We start from the raw sequence: 17,413 nt of genomic DNA on the forward strand, positions 1-17,413 counted from the left end.
AAAGAATAAAATGTATTTAATCCCACCCCCATCTCACATTTATATTACAAGCCATACAGACGTACTAACTGTTGTATCCAAAGTGGTTAACTCGACACATATCCAAGTCCTACCATTATAGATAGCAGATGAAGAAATTGGTGTGTAACATGGATTGTATGTACAGTACATGATTGAGAAGGTAATCTTGTTCTTTTTTCTTTTTTCTTTTTTGACTTGGCTATGAGTTGCATCTTCTAACGTTTGGCACTCAGCTCAAGCAGCTACAGTATGGAAGAAATATACAGTGGTGCTTTGGGATTTTTCAACTTCTTTTTTTCCAGATGAAAACTGTCATTCAGGTGATTTTGTTGCTTTGATTTATGAGCAAATATTCGAGAAACAAGCACTGTATGGTGTCGGTTGAACAAAACAAGCAGCAGTTTAGAAGATAAGGAACAGGTTTCCAAACAGAGCCTTCAAGCTGTTTATTTCTACTACTAAACATCAAACAAAGACAATTACCCATGGAATAGAACCACATAGCTTTGCCCTCAGATAGCTTAATGCTAACACCCTATGCAAAACACCAAAGACAGGCTAATGAATAGCATCGATGGTCACATTGTGGCAACTGTGACCTCAAACTGTGCATTAACACATGCAGGCAATACTCAAAAGCATATATTCTTTATCCTGCGAAGAATGCTTTTGTTAGTTTTCCTACACTTATGATTAAGTTATATTGCTTTTTACTGCATTGTGCATGCAAATACCAACAAAATAATTCAACATATTGCATACTGATGTCGCCCACAAAAGTGATGCACTTCAATGTCTGCTGTCTTCACCTTTCTCCCCTCATCACCCCATCCATCTTCGTCTACAGCCCCCCCCCCCCCACAGTCGTATCCCTTTGAACAGTGCTGACACAATGCATAAATACATAAATCTACTGTCTGTGCATGTAGCGTGTAATGTGTGTGTGTGTGTGGTGTGTGGCAGAGGTCGTGCTGACATATAGGCGGCAACCCCGCGTTGACTTCTTTCATGTGTCACCGCATTACAGGCACACAACAAGGCCCGCCCCCACCCCCAGAACTTGTCACCCTGCCTGGAGGGGGGAATGGGGGGGGGGGGGGGAGCAGAGGGGACAAAAGCTGCCAGTCAACCTAGGGGTGCCGGTGCCAGACTGGCTCTCACGCTCTAAGGCCGTGCCGCCGACCTGATGGCGGATGCGGCCCTGAGGTCAAAGGGCAAAGGGGCTGTTAAAGTGTCAGCTGATCTCCTTTGGTTACCAGGCACACGCATGTACAGACACACACACACACACTTGATTTAACGTTGTATAAATCTAAGGGAGGTCACGGCTTCCACTCGTCACGGCCTTAATTCATACTTCAAAGGCAAATGATGATTTTTACACTTGTCCTCAAAGTTAACCTGTCTGCGTTCCTCCGCCGAGAGAGAAAACAAGATTTAAAAGCGTCTTTTAAGTGTAAATGGAGAACATGACGTGGTTCGGGCAGTTTGGCTACGTGACTGGGGAGCCTGAAAAACACTTATTACATGGAACATTAATACCTTTGTAGCTTTTGAAGACAAAATAAGGCAGAGGTGACAGAATACAAATGATGGGAATTATGAAAAGTCTATTGTATTATTTTTGAGTAAAGAGTCAATATTTTAGTTGAAGCAGTCACAACATTTCACTTGAAAGATACATTTTGGGGAAAAATAAATTCAACCCTTTCCATAGCCTACTTCCCCAGAATCTGTTTTTCATACACGCAGGGTAAACAAAGATTACCTGCATCACATCTCAGTAAATTTGAACATCATTAAAAAAATTCAATTAACATAAATTTGAATGTCTCGCATCCCAGTTATTACAGGGTGTGCACACTTACGCAAACATATTTCAGTTTTTACTTTCCTTCTACATAACATTGAAAACAGGTCACAATCGCGGTGGAAACCAATTTAAAATTATTTATGTTGGCGTATTTTTTACATTTAAATGCCATGTTTAAATGCCATTTAAATCAGGGATTTGTTGACTTTTTATGTACACTGTGCATGCAGACTGATACAGTGGAATTCGCAATGACTAAAATCAATGCCAGACAGTTTTTCTTCATCCAAAATTGTGAATGTATCAAGACAAGCCATAAACCGAACTTTATCCATTCATCCATCCATTTTCTGAACCGCTTAATCCTCACTAGGGTCGCGGTGGGTGCCGGAGCCTATCCCAGTCGTCTTCGGGAAGGAGGCGGGAGACACCCTGAACCGGTTGCCAGCCAATTGCATGGCACACAGAGACAAACAACCATGCTCTCACACTCACACCTAGGGACAATTTAGTGAATTCAATCAGCCTGCCATGCATGTTTTTGGAATGTGGGAGGAAACTGAAGCACCCGGAGAAAACCCACGCAGGCCCGGGGAGAACATGCAAACTCCACACAGGGAGGCCGGAGCTGGAATTGAACACGGTACCTCCGCACCGTGAAGTCGACGTGCTAACCACTGGACTACCCAAACTCTATTGAGCTAAAAAATGTACATTTAGGACAAAATCTCAAGGCACACCACCTAACAAAAAAACTGCTGCAAATGGAGATTCTGATCTTTATCTTCTTCTCAAAAGCTGTGCTGATCTCAACATCAAACCGTAATTTCAAGCTAGGCAAGACCCTTGTCCACAGCTTCGCGTTTAAAAACATACTCGACGAATAAAAATAGGCACGACGGTAAATTGGCTTTTTTGTTCTGCCTGTCATGATACGTCAGTGGCATAGATATGTAGATGAATGAAGATACATTATTTGCACTAAATAAATCATTTTTAAGTCTAATTCAGTGAAATTGGACAATCTCCTGCGTTGGATTGATGCGAAAATCAAATGCGTTGGGTTCACAGCAATGTTTAGTCACTACAGACTTTGTCACTATGCGTCTTTTAAAAGTGACTTTGCTACCGACTGGCCTTACAGCATTTCATAAGTGCAAAAACAGTTAAAGAAACCTTGCGACTTTTTCTGACATTTGCGTTGCTATCAAAAAATGCTATACATTAAAATAATGAAGAGAATTTCCCCAAAGATGAATTGAAACATCCTCCTCATCTCCCAGAGACAAACAAATAGGTAAGCGAGTGAGATTAAGAAAAAAAAGGAGTGGAAATCAACAGAGCGAAAGGCAGATTTCTTATTTTATTTTTTTATCCCGGCTGTGACGAGGAAAGATTCAAAGGACGACGAAAAAAAAAAAAAACAACGCCCACACGCGCCCGCACAGCCGCTCCAAAAACAAATTAACATGGAAAATGCTCAGGCTTGTCTCTGCCGCTCTCTTCAAACCGTCATCAGGCCTCTAATGGGGGCCAAGTTCAAAGCCCCACTAGACTCTCGCCCGCCGCTTTGCCGAGATGGAGGAACAACACTTTGGTCTCCGGCGCCCTCCTGATGTTTGTTTATCCTTTGCATCAGTCTCCCAGTCATTGATCCCCCCCCCCACACACACCCTTCCATGCCCTCTAACGCTCTTTATTTGAGTCCAACCCCCTTTTTCTTAACTCCATCCGCCATTGACTCCATTCCCTTTGACTTTGCCTCCTCTCATGCCTCATCTTTGTTACTCGAGGCAGCCTTCATCACATGTGCCACTCTTTTCAAACGTGACCATTGATCAATATGCGGCGGCGGCGGCGGGCGGGCGGGCGGGCCGTCCCCCTGCAGGTTGGCTTCCAAGAGAGTCCCGGCTAACCTTGGATCCCAGTCAAAGCCTTGACGAGAGGGACCCTCAAAAACAACCCACTGTTCTCAGACAGATGGCGGCACAATGCCGAAAGGCGAATGCCTCTTTATCCACTGCATGCTCGCCTCTCGCTTTGCTATGACGGTAAAATGTTTACCGTCATACTGCAGTTCTTCATTTTTAGCCAGGCGACAGTTTTTGATGTCTCTTTTGCGAAAACATAGACGCTTGATTATTTTCTGTACGAGGGGTTGCATAACTTCACTTCAGGTTGTTTGTTTTTCTTAAAAGTTGACACTAATGTGATGAATGTGGAGTTGGCATCAGTTACTCATTCCTCATTGATGCTGATGCGGTGCAGTACAAATCACAGGGGATAGAACACTTTGCGATCATCTACATTCACTGCCAATGGAATCAACACAGAGCAAACACAGGAGGCCCAGCACACTCCGAGCGACGTGTCCGAGTGCAAAATCATTCTCCTGAGTGGACCATTGCTGTTGCTGCCATTCAAAATGTGAATCACCGCTGCATGTCATCGCAACAATGCAGATGGAACAGCCAACCAAAAATGTTCTAACTTTCTCTCTCTCTCTCTGACACACACATACACACACACACAAATGCTGGCCACCACAGCCCCGCCAAGCGGTACCACTACTGTATACACAATATGTATCTTCTTTTACATAACAATACTTAACGATATTTGTAATTTCGGATGTAGTTTACGTAAAAAAGCGAAGCGTGGATAGTCTCTGCTGTCGAGATTCACGGGCAGACAGTGCCTTTTAATCCATCCGCTTCTTCCTTGACACTGCACCATGTTTTTGTGGTTCATTCAAGCATAATTCAGTACAGTAATACAATATACTTTACTGAATTATGCTCTGCCAATGTGCTAACTTTCACGCACACACACGCACACACACACACACACACAAAGATTTGATCAGATTTTAAGCATAATGCTGGCCACCACAGCACCACCAAGCTGCACCACGGCTGTATATACAATATGCATTAATTCATTCATTTTTCGATCCACTTTTTCCTCACAAGGGTCGCGGGGGTTGCTGCAGCCTATCCCAGCCATCTTCGGGCAGGAGGCGGGAGACACCCTGAACCGGTTGCCAGCGAATCGCAGGGCACACATTGATGAACAACCCTATGTGCTCACACTCACACCTAGGGACAATTTAGAGTCTTCAATCCGCCTGCCATGCATGTTTTTGGAATGTGGGAGTACCCGGAGAAAACCCACGCAGGTGAACATGCAAACTCCACACAGGGAGGCCAGAGCTGGAATTGAATCCGGTACCTCTGCACTGTGAGGTTGACGCGCTCACCACTGTTCCACCGGGCCACCTACAATATGCATCTTCTCGTAAATAACAATACTTAACCATATTTATAATTTCGGATGTACTTCTAGTTACAAAGCAAAGTGTGGAGAGTCTCTGTTGTTGATATCCACTTGCAGTCAGTGACTTTTAATTCATCAGCTTCTTCTTTGACAACCGCACCATGTTTTTGTGGCTCATTCAAGCATAATTCACTGCAGTATATTGTATTAGATCCTTCAAAACCCGATACAGAATCACATAATTATTTTTTATTTTTTGCGAGGTCATTTGCTGGCCAGGTAACATTTAGGAAACCTGTCCTCGTTGTGGGCTTGCTGGGAATTTGCAATGTGTTCATTTTGTACCCAAATATATTGATTGTGTGTGTTTTAATAAACTGAAGTTTGTTTAAAGCCTGAGGGAGGCGTAAAATATTTTTTTAAATGGTTTTTATGCTGCACTGGCAATGGTGGTAAAGGCAAAAAGCGAAGAAGCTAGGCCAACTGTTAGCTTAGCTGGAAGCTACACGGCAGTTCTCAACTCTTCCCCCCCTTATTGGAGTCAATGGCTTGAGGGGACACCTTACACAAACCCTTCCATTATGCAAACTCCACACGGGAAGGTCAGAGGTCAGATTCAAAGCCCCAACTTCTGAACTCGGAGGCAGTAGACATGCTAACCACTAACTCACCGTGCCGCCTTACTGAAGGTTCAGGGGAACTCACAGTTGATGAATTTATGATTCGAGTCATATTCTTTGTATCACTCCACAAAGTCTTCCTCGCCTCGTTTCGTACCCCCCCCCCCTTTTTTTTTCTCTTTCCAAGATGGCACTTCCTCAAATGATTAACTGGGGCTATCTGCTCATTAAAAGGTCTTCAAAGCCTCGCATTGATGTAAAAGCATCCATTTGAATGTGTAATCGCCCACTGTGCCGCGAAGGCTGCTGGGCTCAGCGTAATTTCCCTCGGATTTTTATGATAGGCGTCTCTCAAAGAGCTAACAACAAGCTTGCTCGGAAGAAAGGCAGCGGACTGCATCAAAAAAAAAAAGAAAAAAAAAAGAAAACCTCAGAAAAAGTGGGCCGGCGCATATTTGCAAAGGCTTTGTTTATATATGCTGACAAAAAGAATCGGAAGATTACACGGAAACTGGTTGGGCTGTCAGTGCGGCGGAGATAAGAAGGTTGGATAAGAGTTGTTTGAAGATCAAAGTTGCGACATCCCGTGATGAAAGTTATTGTCTTTGAAAGACACTTCGAAAGTCCTGAAATTGGTTTCCGTCTATGAAGTCGCACCTTTTTCCTGACATTGCCTAAATTTCACAAGAAGGTTGAACAGAGACGTCGTCAAACCTTGCCTGGAAGAGGAGGAGGAAAATAGTGGTGGGGGGGTGGGGGTTGGGGGGCAGCGTGGATGAAGCAATGCATCAAAAACTTGCGGCAGAACTTTACATCTGGAATTCCTCATCGGAGGGGAAATGTTTGAAGAGAAAATCAAACATTATCCCAATGAATAAACACAAATCCGAACTCGCGTTATGATCCGCTTTGACTTCGCGATGATATTTAGCAGCTATTAAATGCGATCTTAAAACGACAGACCACCAATTCATGGGGAGGGTCGAGTCCAACCTATTTATTGAAGCAATCCCATTCAAGACATACCTTTTTTTTTTTTAATCTGTTTGGTGGCAGACGTGGCACCTGGACTATTGACTCCAGGCTAAACCCTTCCTGATGGCTTTTTTTTTATTTTTTAGACGCAGATGGAGACCGGGGGCTCTTGACCTGTGACCTGCGCCACTAAATCACATCAGTCGTTTGGCTGCAAGGGGCCGCGCCGGCTTTCACCAAACAGATGGGCAGCTGTGCACATGCTCTCATGAGTGCGCGTGCACACACACACACATACACACTGGGCTGCCCGTAATAAATAATACAGCAGCTGTCAATAATGTGAATAGCACTTTTTAGATGGTACTTGGTGTAAAATGTTTGAGAACCACTGATGGACCCCGCCACAAAAAGTCTGCCGTTCGCTATCATGGTGGAAAGAGAAGAAGCAACCCTCCAGGGCAAACGCCCCAAAACATCGACGCCACCTGGCAAGCATCTCCCGCGGTTCCCTCCAGTGGAAAGCGGCTTGGTGATCCCCCACAAAAGCTTCTGAGGTCTTCTGGGAAAGTTCCCCTCGGCGGAGACGGCCTATTTGTTGTCCGCACAGCGGGCAGCCTTGCATTCTTGCCATAGCTGTCTCCGAAAGCATCAAGAGCAGCAGACCATCTCCAAGTCTGAGCGTCCAGATCTTGGTTGCCTGGAGACAAACAAACAAAGTGGTGGGGGCGTGTGACCACAGGAGGGAAGCTTGACAAGAGGGGGAAGGGGGAGGGCAATGGAGTACTGGCTGTGTTTGTTTGGGATTCTTTGAATTTTTGAGACCAGTGGTACCAACATGGTCTCTGTACAGTACTCTCTGGTTTTTGCTTACAGTTGAAGAATGACTCCTAAAAGGGAAAAGGGGATTCAATTTTTTTGAAAAATCTTTGCCAGTGAACTCAATGCATGGCTGATTAACTCAATTCTGGGCCAAGTCTGAAAAGACGTTTAAAAACGTCTTTGGGAGTGAATGGATTGTTGAAGAACAAAATAGGGGAAAAAGTATTAGGACATAAATCCATTTAGTTTTCTATCGAGCAATGGACTTTGGTGTCCAATCCTGCATTTTCTTCTACATTGCCCCCTTGTAGGATTGTCAAGGAAGAAGTGGGTAGCCACAAAGATAGGAGGAAGCGGGCGGAAGATGGGAGGGAGTGTTGATATTTTGACGGGCTGCCTTGCCCCATTCTTTAACTCTGACATCACTCATTTGGATTTTAGCGAAAGACTGCATGCTTCAATGTGTACATGGAAATCACAAGTACAGTGAAGTATTGTTGTGGAACTCAATATAGGTTCAACGTATGCCATTGATTTGGATGGCTCGGCGCCCTGCTGGCGGCGGCCGGCCAGCTGACTGGGTCGCACTAAAGTGCAAAACCCCCAAAATTATTTTTTGGGGTGTGTGAGATCTACGACATTGCAACAAAGTCAAATTATGAAGCGCGGCAAAATCGGTTGTCAGCACACTCAGCTTCGGCCGCATCCTTCCATACTTTGTCCCGTCCACTTCCTGCCAAAACAAGTCCAACCCAGGTAAAGATCTTTTCAGTCCCCACATGTCCTCAGTAAGAATCTGGATGGTAGAACCGCAAGAACCAGATTGGCTAATAACCTCATCCAATCAACCCTCTCCAGTTCCAAGATTTTGGAGAAAGACGTCTTGGAAAAGTGGACGCAGGGGGACGAGAAGTGCATATTTTCAACCGTTTTCACTTCCTGGAGGTGTAATGTGCAGGTGTCTCAACGCCTTTGTCTATATAAATGTAATGTCTAACATATGTAGGCTACAATGAGATCATGAGAATCAGGAAGAAGAGCTCCAGACATTATCCTCAGAACATGTTTGCACTTCAAGGCAGCAGCCGGTCATGATGTAAAGCACAAATCTTCCCTGCTGGAACACATTGGAGGGGAGTTTGTTTTTTTTGTTTTTTTTTCCCCCCCATCCACAAATGTCATTTGCAAAACCCATCTTCGATGAACTCCACCAACGCATATTCCACGGTAACAAAACACGCCCACACAGTTCTCGTCTTGGGGGTGTATCTCCAGCTTTCCTTCTGCTTTTTAAAAAAAAAGTTTTTTTTGTCGGGTTGCCCGTTAAGGGCCTTTGGCCAAACGGCCCATGGCCTCTGTGATGTCATCAGCTGCCGCTCACCCCCGTCACGGTGCCCGAGGTTTGGCCTTTGAAGACGCATCTGATGGCCTTGGTTCCCTTTCATCCCGTCGGATGCTTCCAAAGCAGCATGTTATTTGGGCGGTGATGTCATGGCCGCGGGGACGCCGTGTCATGTCTGAGGCCCTGGGAAGCATCGAACACACGGCTTAGCTGCGGTCCGGGCCCCACGACATAATGACTATTATGCCTTTTACTGCTGAGTTCAGATTTTTTTTCTTCTTCTTCTTCTTCTTCAAAGTGATGTGCTTAAGCCAAATTACATCTGCACATGATGTGAAACGCTTTGACAGTCTTTGGATGATAATATCCTTGATGTCACCATTCAAAGCCCTAGTTTACGACAAACTAAAATGTTGTTGCCCCCCCACCGTTCTTTTACATAAATACGTGTCAAGACTTGAGTTGTTTCAGGAAATAGTCTCATCCATATGACAACAGTTAACCACCCAAAATGATAAAGCGCATTTACATCAAGCCTGGATGTTCCTGAAACAAGGAAAATTTGACATGCAAACTCCAAATAAAACTCTGGGGGGGGGGGGGGGGGTGTCATGAGCAACATGTTGACTGGCAGTCATTTATCCATCGATTCATTTACTACATAAAAACGGATTGTTTATTGTCCTTTGCATCTTCTTAGTGCTCATGTGCGGACTTCCATCCGTGTGTCGCGGCGGGGTGCTGGAGCCTATCCCAGTAGGCGGGGGACACCCTGAACCGGTTGCCAGCCAATCGCAGGGCACACAGAGACGAACAAACATCCGCGCTCACACGTAGGGACAATTTCGAGTGTTCAATCAGCCTGCCGTGCATGTTTTTGGAATGTGAGAGGAAACTTGAGTACCCAGAGAAAACCCACGAAGGAGAAAATGCAAACTCCACACAGGGAGGCCGGAGCTGGAATCAAACCCAGTACTTCTGCATTGTAAGGTCGACGCGCTAACCACTGGACCACCGGGTCGTCATGTGCAGACTTGATTGCGGAAAAGGGGAGTAAAACAAACTTGTTGGCATATGGTGAGTAAAATCATCTGGAGTTCTCCGTGTGTTGGTAAACCGTTTTGATTCAAACCCGTGATACCGAATGTGCATAACAAACAACAGCAAGAGTCGTTCGCGCTTGCCTGAAGCGGGCGCACTGCCGTGATTCTCAGCAGAGGACGATGTAGCGCAGACAAACTGCAGAGTGACGCTTTTCGTGACAAAGATGTCTGTCATAAAGGAGATTAAAATTCTGCGTATTGAGTCAGTCTCATCAATAACAGAGCAGTGAGATGACCAACTTGACTTTATGTTTGGAAAAGGAGGAAGCGGATTTCGAATTTTTTTTAGCAATTAACAACTTATTTTCCGTGCCGTTGAAGGTGCCGTTAATGTTTTTGCTTTCAAATTGCATCGCTTGAAGGGATTCTGGTTCGAAGTGCTGCACGGTGGGCTGCGGGACAAAATCACACAAGGATCAATATTGAGTGTCAACACTCCAAAGCCATTTGGGTGTTTATCCCTGTGGGATAATGTCGGATTCAGGCTCATCGCGCGGAGGCACCGGTGAAACGATCGGCGAACATCGCGCGAGTTTGTGGCGCTTTCAGGGAGCGAGATCTTTGCTTCCAGATCGCGCTCCTTGATATGAGCCCGGCTGCTCCAGCAGCGCGCCAACCCAGCACAAAAGCTTCCATTGTTGGCTGCACCTGTGCGTGTTTGTGCAGAGCAGCCGACTTGGCAGAGAATAGAGAACACCTTGAGTCAGCATGTGCAGAGGAGAGGTCACTACCTTTGATTGGCCCAGGCAGGAAGGAAGAGCGCGCGCGCGCGCGCACACACACACACACACACACACACACACACACACACACACACACACGCACACACACACACACACACACACACACACACACACACACACACACACACGCCCTCTAACGATGGAGACTGCACTGGGCTAATATGCAGTATATTGAAATCTAATAATTAAAAAAAAAAAAAAAGAGAGATAAGAGGTGGTTCAACCTTACGTAAGAGTGAGCCAACAGCTGCTGTGTGCGTCGGGAGATGTTGCATGCAGTAAGTGTATGCTCATACTCATGCACAATTGGAATAAAAATACAGTGCAATGATCCTCGCTCGAACGCAGTGCACTTTCTGCGGCTTTGCTGTTTCACAGATTTTTTAGTGCAGTTTTTTAAAATGCTTTTAACCCTTTAAATCCGAAGGTGTCGGTGGCGCCGCGTGTCGACAGTACAGTATTTCCAAAAACTATTATAGTTATTTGTTAAAAACGTTTTGTATTTTTTTGTTGTAATTGGGCCTGAAAACAGGTTTTGGTCTTTGATTTCATTGTATAAATAGTTAAGTATTGTATAATAACTGTAAAAAAAATTATGTTCCTACTTCACGGATTTCACTTATCACTAGTTCTTTTTGGAAAGGAACTCTTGCGATAAACGAGGGATTACTGTACACTTATACGTCATGCGTGTTTGTATGTGTGTGTGTGTGTTTACATCCGAGATCAAATTTGCTACAGTGAAAAGTCCCCAATTGTGAAAAATTTCTTGCTGCAAATATGATTTCTTTGTAGAGGAGTTTCACTGTACTGCATTTTGGGTGCATGTGGCTAACATTAGTCAGCTCATAATGGGACCGAAAAATATATGCTGTATCATTTAAATAAAATAAAATAAAAATCAAAGAGGCCATGTGCCTGGTTGACAGTCACTAAAATGTTTTACTCTAATAAACTGACCCAGGACTTTGCAACCATGTTGTCAGGTTACATGGGCGCATGAAAGGAATATATTAGTCGGGAGGCTGGCACAGAAGTGGGTGCTTGGAACATCACGAAGTAAAAATAAATAAATAAATAAATAAATAAATAACTATTGTCTTATTTATTTATTTTAAACATGTGGCTCTATATCCAAAGTAGCTAACAAAGAAAACGACACGTAGCATTTTAATCCGTGGGGGATTATTCTCAGGTGCAAGTACACAACTTCCTCCTTTTAAAAAGTAAGCCATTGTTGCCATGTTTCAAATCCTGCAGGATCAAAAAGCAGAACTAGGTTGCATACGGTAGTGGGAAGTGCTGGAGGATGAAGAGGATATGTTTACAGTTTTACCCGGTGAGAACCAAGGCTGCATATTTCAATGTAAACTACACCCAAGCCTATTGAAAAGTGTGCCGCCGAAATTTGGTATAGGGCGGTCCAAAAGATGGAGTCAAAGGGGGGCTGCATTTCACAGCATGACAGGTGACACATCCGTAAATGTTGGTTGACGGCACCATTAACCGTCTCATCAGTTGATTGACAGATTGGAGAAAAGTTGACTTGGCAGCCAAGTTTTAATCCAATGTCACTTTCGCTTTTACTTGAATATTTTTGAGATATTACCTTTTATTCTGTTGCACTGAGCGACATTCTGCTTGTTACAATCAATAGTATAATTGCGAGAAAGTTGGGCCTTGTGCTGTGTCCCAATACTTTATTCTAACAAAACCACTCGTTACATTTCACACCACTCAACATTCAAAATACGAAAAAAAAAAACAATGTAATGCGCTGTCTCCGTCTCTCTTCAAGTTTACGCATTTCAGCTTACAAGAACTCAGATTCGACCTCCAGAAAACACTCTGCCGTATTCAATATCATCTCTGCCTGATGATCTTATTGAGCTGGTTCCCAAAGTTAAACAAAAACAATTCACAACAAATAATTTCAGCAGATTTAGCCTGCATTTTTTTCACCTGCCCTTAATTTATATAATTGTATTCCCTATCATTGTCATTAAAGCGATATTGTTCAGCAAGTTACATCTTTTTACATCCAAAGTTACTTATGAAGTAGTCTAGAGTTAGTTTGTTTTTCCCCAAAAAGTACTTTTACTCCAGTAATAATTTGGACAATTGCTTTTTACTTTTACTCTGGGTCATATTATTCAAAAATAAAAATATTATTTAAAAAACAACAACACTGTACTCTTGAGTACAGTTTTGGCTACTTTGACCCTCTCTGCCATTAACCAGCTCATCTGTCCTCTTTATTTTCCCATCTGGAGGCCTCACTTGTCATCTCTTGGGCATCAATTTAGACGACTTTGATTCTTTTTCACTTGTACATCCGCCTCAACCCTAACGACAGGATGCAAACTTTCACTGAGGCTTAAGAATTTGTCGATTTTTAAGTTGCGGCCAAGCCCTCCAGCACGTCTTAAGTCTCACATTTCCGCCACCAGGAATGAGCAAAGATGAGACGAGAGGTAGATTCACAACAAAGGCTTTGGTGTATATGTGTGTCTGTGGGGGGGGTTAATCCAAGCCTTCCAAATAGCTGCAGGGAAAATGACATTCCCCGTTTTTTTCTCTTTTGCAGCATTCCTGCCTCCACCTTTGACGTGCGCGACCAGGAAAGGTGAGACGGCAGAGGGAGGCAGGAAGTAACAGGCCGTTTCATGCCAAACTGATCAGGAAGTAATCACCTTCATTCCAGCAGCCACCTGCTGATGCGCGCACACACACAAACACACACACACACACACACACACACACACAGGGTGCTCCTTCAAGCCACTCAGGTCTGCAAGCAAACAGGAGTGTGCCCCCCGCGAGGCAAGAGCAACGCTCTATTTCAGAGCACAGAGGATGAAGATCACTACGATGATGATGATGATGGTGGTGGTGAAGACACACACAGACACACACACTACATACTACATACTACACATACACACGCATGCAAAAGCTTAGTGCCAAGTGCTCAGGGCTGAGGAAGCTAAGAATATACAAAATAAAAGCAGCGCATGACAGCAAGAAAAAAAAGTGTGCTCAGGTGTTGTTCCACACTGGGGATTCTGAAGTTTGTTGAAAAAAAGAAAAAAAAGATGATAAAAGTGTAAAGTAACTCTGCTCCTGAGCAAGCCTCCACTGAATTCAGACCTAAACTATAAAGACAATAAAACCACACAGGTGGTACAGTATGTAACCAGAATTATGATAGTTGTCCGTTACATTTTGTTCTTTTTTTTGTTGTTTTTTTAAAATCACTCTTTAATTCACTTGGGAATTTTGCCAAATTATTTTAGTGGATGTAAAGTGAAATAGAAAATATAATGTATATATATTTTTAACCATTCACTTTCCTGCCTACAGTAATGTGAATGGCTAAAAAAAATAGCCAGTAAAATAAAACGAGGCTCCCAAATCAGCTTTTCTACAGTGTGACAATGAGGCGCTCTAAAGCAGCCCCCCCCCCACCCATTAAATCTTGGATGTCTAACTAGACAATTTTCACCCTTCTTGCGTGTTCTTTGTTGGCGACTATAATCAGAGCAACTTGTTGAGCCCCAACTCGAAAGTGCAAAACATACACATGGAAAAAAAACAAAGCAAAGCACACACATCCAATATGATTTTTGGACATCGGTGCAGCTACATTTTCATGAGCTTCTGCAAGAGTCGAGCTGTAAATACATTCCGTATTTTCGGCATTAAAAGGGGCACCTAAAAGCCTTCCATTTTCTTAAAAGCTCACAACGCGCCTTAAAATCCGATGCGCCTTGTGTTTGGTCATTCGGTAATATTTCGACCCCAAAATGGCTCCTTGCTCGAGACATGCTGACAACGCAGAGTTCAAACTTACGGCCGTCGGTTACGCAGTTGAACATGGAAAGAGAGCAGCGGCAAAAGAGTTCAACGTTAACGAGTCAATGTTATCACTTGCTGTTGGTTAAGTGAACTGTGTGGCTGGTTTCTTAAATACGTTTTACTGACATCTGATCAATCTGTTGGCGTTTCCTTGAGCGTAGCTCCATCTAGTGGATGCATTGTAGATTGCGTCTTATAATGCGGTGCGCCCAATGTATGAAGGACATTTGCAAAATAGGCCATTCATTGAAGGTGCGCCTCATAATCCAGTGCGCCCTTTAGTGCGGAAAATACGGTAATTGAAAAGATTCAAGCTACAGTCACGTTCTGTATTTGACAGCAGGGGGCAGGCTTTTTGCTTGTCGCCTGCACACCTGCCACCCATTTGTAGGCGATTGCACCTGTTATATTTAGGCGCTCCGGCAGTCAACTCATTGCCGGAGTATTTCATGCCGTGCCACTGCTGTTGCCCATATTCGCTTATTATCATATTCGTTATTGTTCGCTTACCATTTACGGTTGGTTACATTTTCTTTTTCCCATAGGGATTAGGCTAAACGCCTACGTTTATTAATGATTGCTTATTCATATTTCCTTGCCGTTTTCTGCAAGCGTTTTCTGTTGTTGCGTTTCCTTATTTTCCTGGTTCTTGTTTTTACCAGCGCTTTCTGTTATTTATTAGACTGCGTTTTTTGTTACAATAAATATTATTGTTTAGACGAAGTCCTTGTCAGTGTCCGCTATTTCGGGGATCCACCTATTTTAGTTTTCTCTGTTACGTACGAAGCAGTTCCCTTTTCCTGCTTCGTGCGTAACTTGACAGCTACCTGGTATAAATACATTTTTTTCTCCCCATCAAGAGCACATTTTCATTGTTTTTGGTATTTTATCGAAGAAAAGGACTCTTCAGACGAAGTGTCTGAAGTGTTACTAAAAGCTATCTATCTATATATATGTAAGCGTGGATGGTTGTTTGTCTCTGTGTGCCCTGGCAGCCTGGCAACCGATTCAGGGTGTCCCCCGCCTACTGCCCGAAGACAGCAGGGATAGGCTCCAGCACCCCCCGCGACCCTAGTGACGATCAAGCGGCTCGGAAGATGAATGAATGAATGAATATATATATATATATATCCATCCATCCATCCATTTTCGGAGCCGCTTAATCCTCACTAGGGTCGCGGGGGGTGCTGGAGCCTATCCCAGCCGTCTTCGGGCAGTAGGCGGGGGACACCCTGGATCAGTTGCCAGCCAATCGCAGGGCACACAGAGACGAACAACCATTCGCACTCACACCCACACCTAGGGACAATTTAGAGTGTTCAATCAGCCTGCCACGCATGTTTTTGGAATGCGGGAGGAAACCGGAGCACCCGGAGAAAACCCACGCAGGCCCGGGGAGAACATGCAAACTCCACACAGGGAGGCCGGAGCTGGAATCGAACCCGGTACCTCTGCACTGTGAAGCCGACGTGCTAACCACTGGACTACCGGGCCGCCCATATATATATATATATATATATATTTTTTAGCATCCAGGTCACTCTTGTGCATAAATCAAGCTTCATGAGTCTGCTTTTTTTTCTGCCTTTTTGGGTCCAAAACATGTGATTTGGGTGAAACCAAGCCACATTCTACTGCTAATTACTAAGAAATGTTTTTTTTTTTTTTTTGGTGATGAGAGAGTCTAATCATTTATTTGGTTGTTTATGTGTTAACACAGTCAAAAACCACAATATTAAGTGAGCTCAATGCTCTAAATTGGGCGCCACTCAATAGATTTTTTTTTAATGGCTCGCAATGGAAGAGTTAAAAACTTTCTTTTACCACTGTATGACCGTTAATGTTCAAATATTAACACACATACAAACATGCTATTTTCCAGCCTCCCATCTGGAGATTAGGCAAGCTGTGTTAACGTAAAGTCAAACAAACTGCCAAACAAGCCGCATCTTAATTCTCATTCTTTCACCACCTGACACACTAACACACACGCACATGCACACACTCTATTACTGTCACAATTTCACTGTCAGAGAAGTGTTAAGGAGCGACGGCAAGATTTCTTCGCACATAGTCGCAACCCCAATATACCCGCAAAATATTGTTTACAATTCCCACACAGACGTATTAACCAACCGCCACTTATCTTTACATTGCCAATAAGCCCGGGCTTCAGATTACAGGAGAAAAAGTGAATAAATAAAAAGGAAAAACATCATCCATCACGATGCACCCACACACTGCACGGTACAATTAAAGCAAATCAAAATAACAACATGCCCTGTGATGTGTGCATAAAATGCTGAGCAGACCCAATTGATCTCAGTTTTGGACGGAGAACAGACGGTGAACAGGGGAAAGATGTCAAAAGGAGCGAGGGTTCATTGTCGGGGCACAGACAGCGGCTTCAGACATGCAGATGCTCTTTTAAGAGTAAGCAAGCTGTGATTAAAATGACATCTGCATTTGGATCACAGAGGAAGACAACATTCAATTTGGTCCGCTGCTTTGGTTAAAGACTCCCATTTGAGACGCCCGTCAACAAAGTAGAGCACAAGTTTTGCTTCTGGTCAGTGTTGGAAAATGTTCCATAGTGATCCATACTGTGTTCATTTTTGGCAAACAATTGTTGTCTTACTTGAGGCAAAGGGTTGGTCGCCAGATAATCGGCAGAAAATGCAATTCAGTTCCTTTCCCATTCGTTGAAATAAATGGTTTCTCATCACACTTTGCGGGGAAAAGTGAGCTTTTTGCTTCTCATCAAAACACCTTTAATGGCAAAACTGAAATTCAACCACAAAGCCGAAACGGCTTTAATGGGCTGGACAACACCTACCGCA

The 17,413-nt window shown here is 43.8% G+C and overlaps 1 long non-coding RNA gene across 1 annotated transcript; it reads right to left on the reverse strand.

Annotated features, from left to right (window-relative positions):
* Positions 1-6,791: 6,791 nt before the first annotated feature.
* On the reverse strand, positions 6,792-17,369 carry LOC127589226 (uncharacterized). The gene is made up of 2 exons (XR_007959323.1): positions 17,212-17,369; positions 6,792-7,405 (listed from the first exon to the last, which is right to left on the reverse strand). It is a non-coding gene; the product is annotated as an uncharacterized LOC127589226 (long non-coding RNA).
* Between the last annotated feature and the right edge of the window lie 44 nt (positions 17,370-17,413).

Source organism: Hippocampus zosterae, chromosome 17 (genome assembly GCF_025434085.1).
Source record: "Hippocampus zosterae strain Florida chromosome 17, ASM2543408v3, whole genome shotgun sequence".
Taxonomy (NCBI): Eukaryota; Metazoa; Chordata; class Actinopteri; order Syngnathiformes; family Syngnathidae; genus Hippocampus; species Hippocampus zosterae.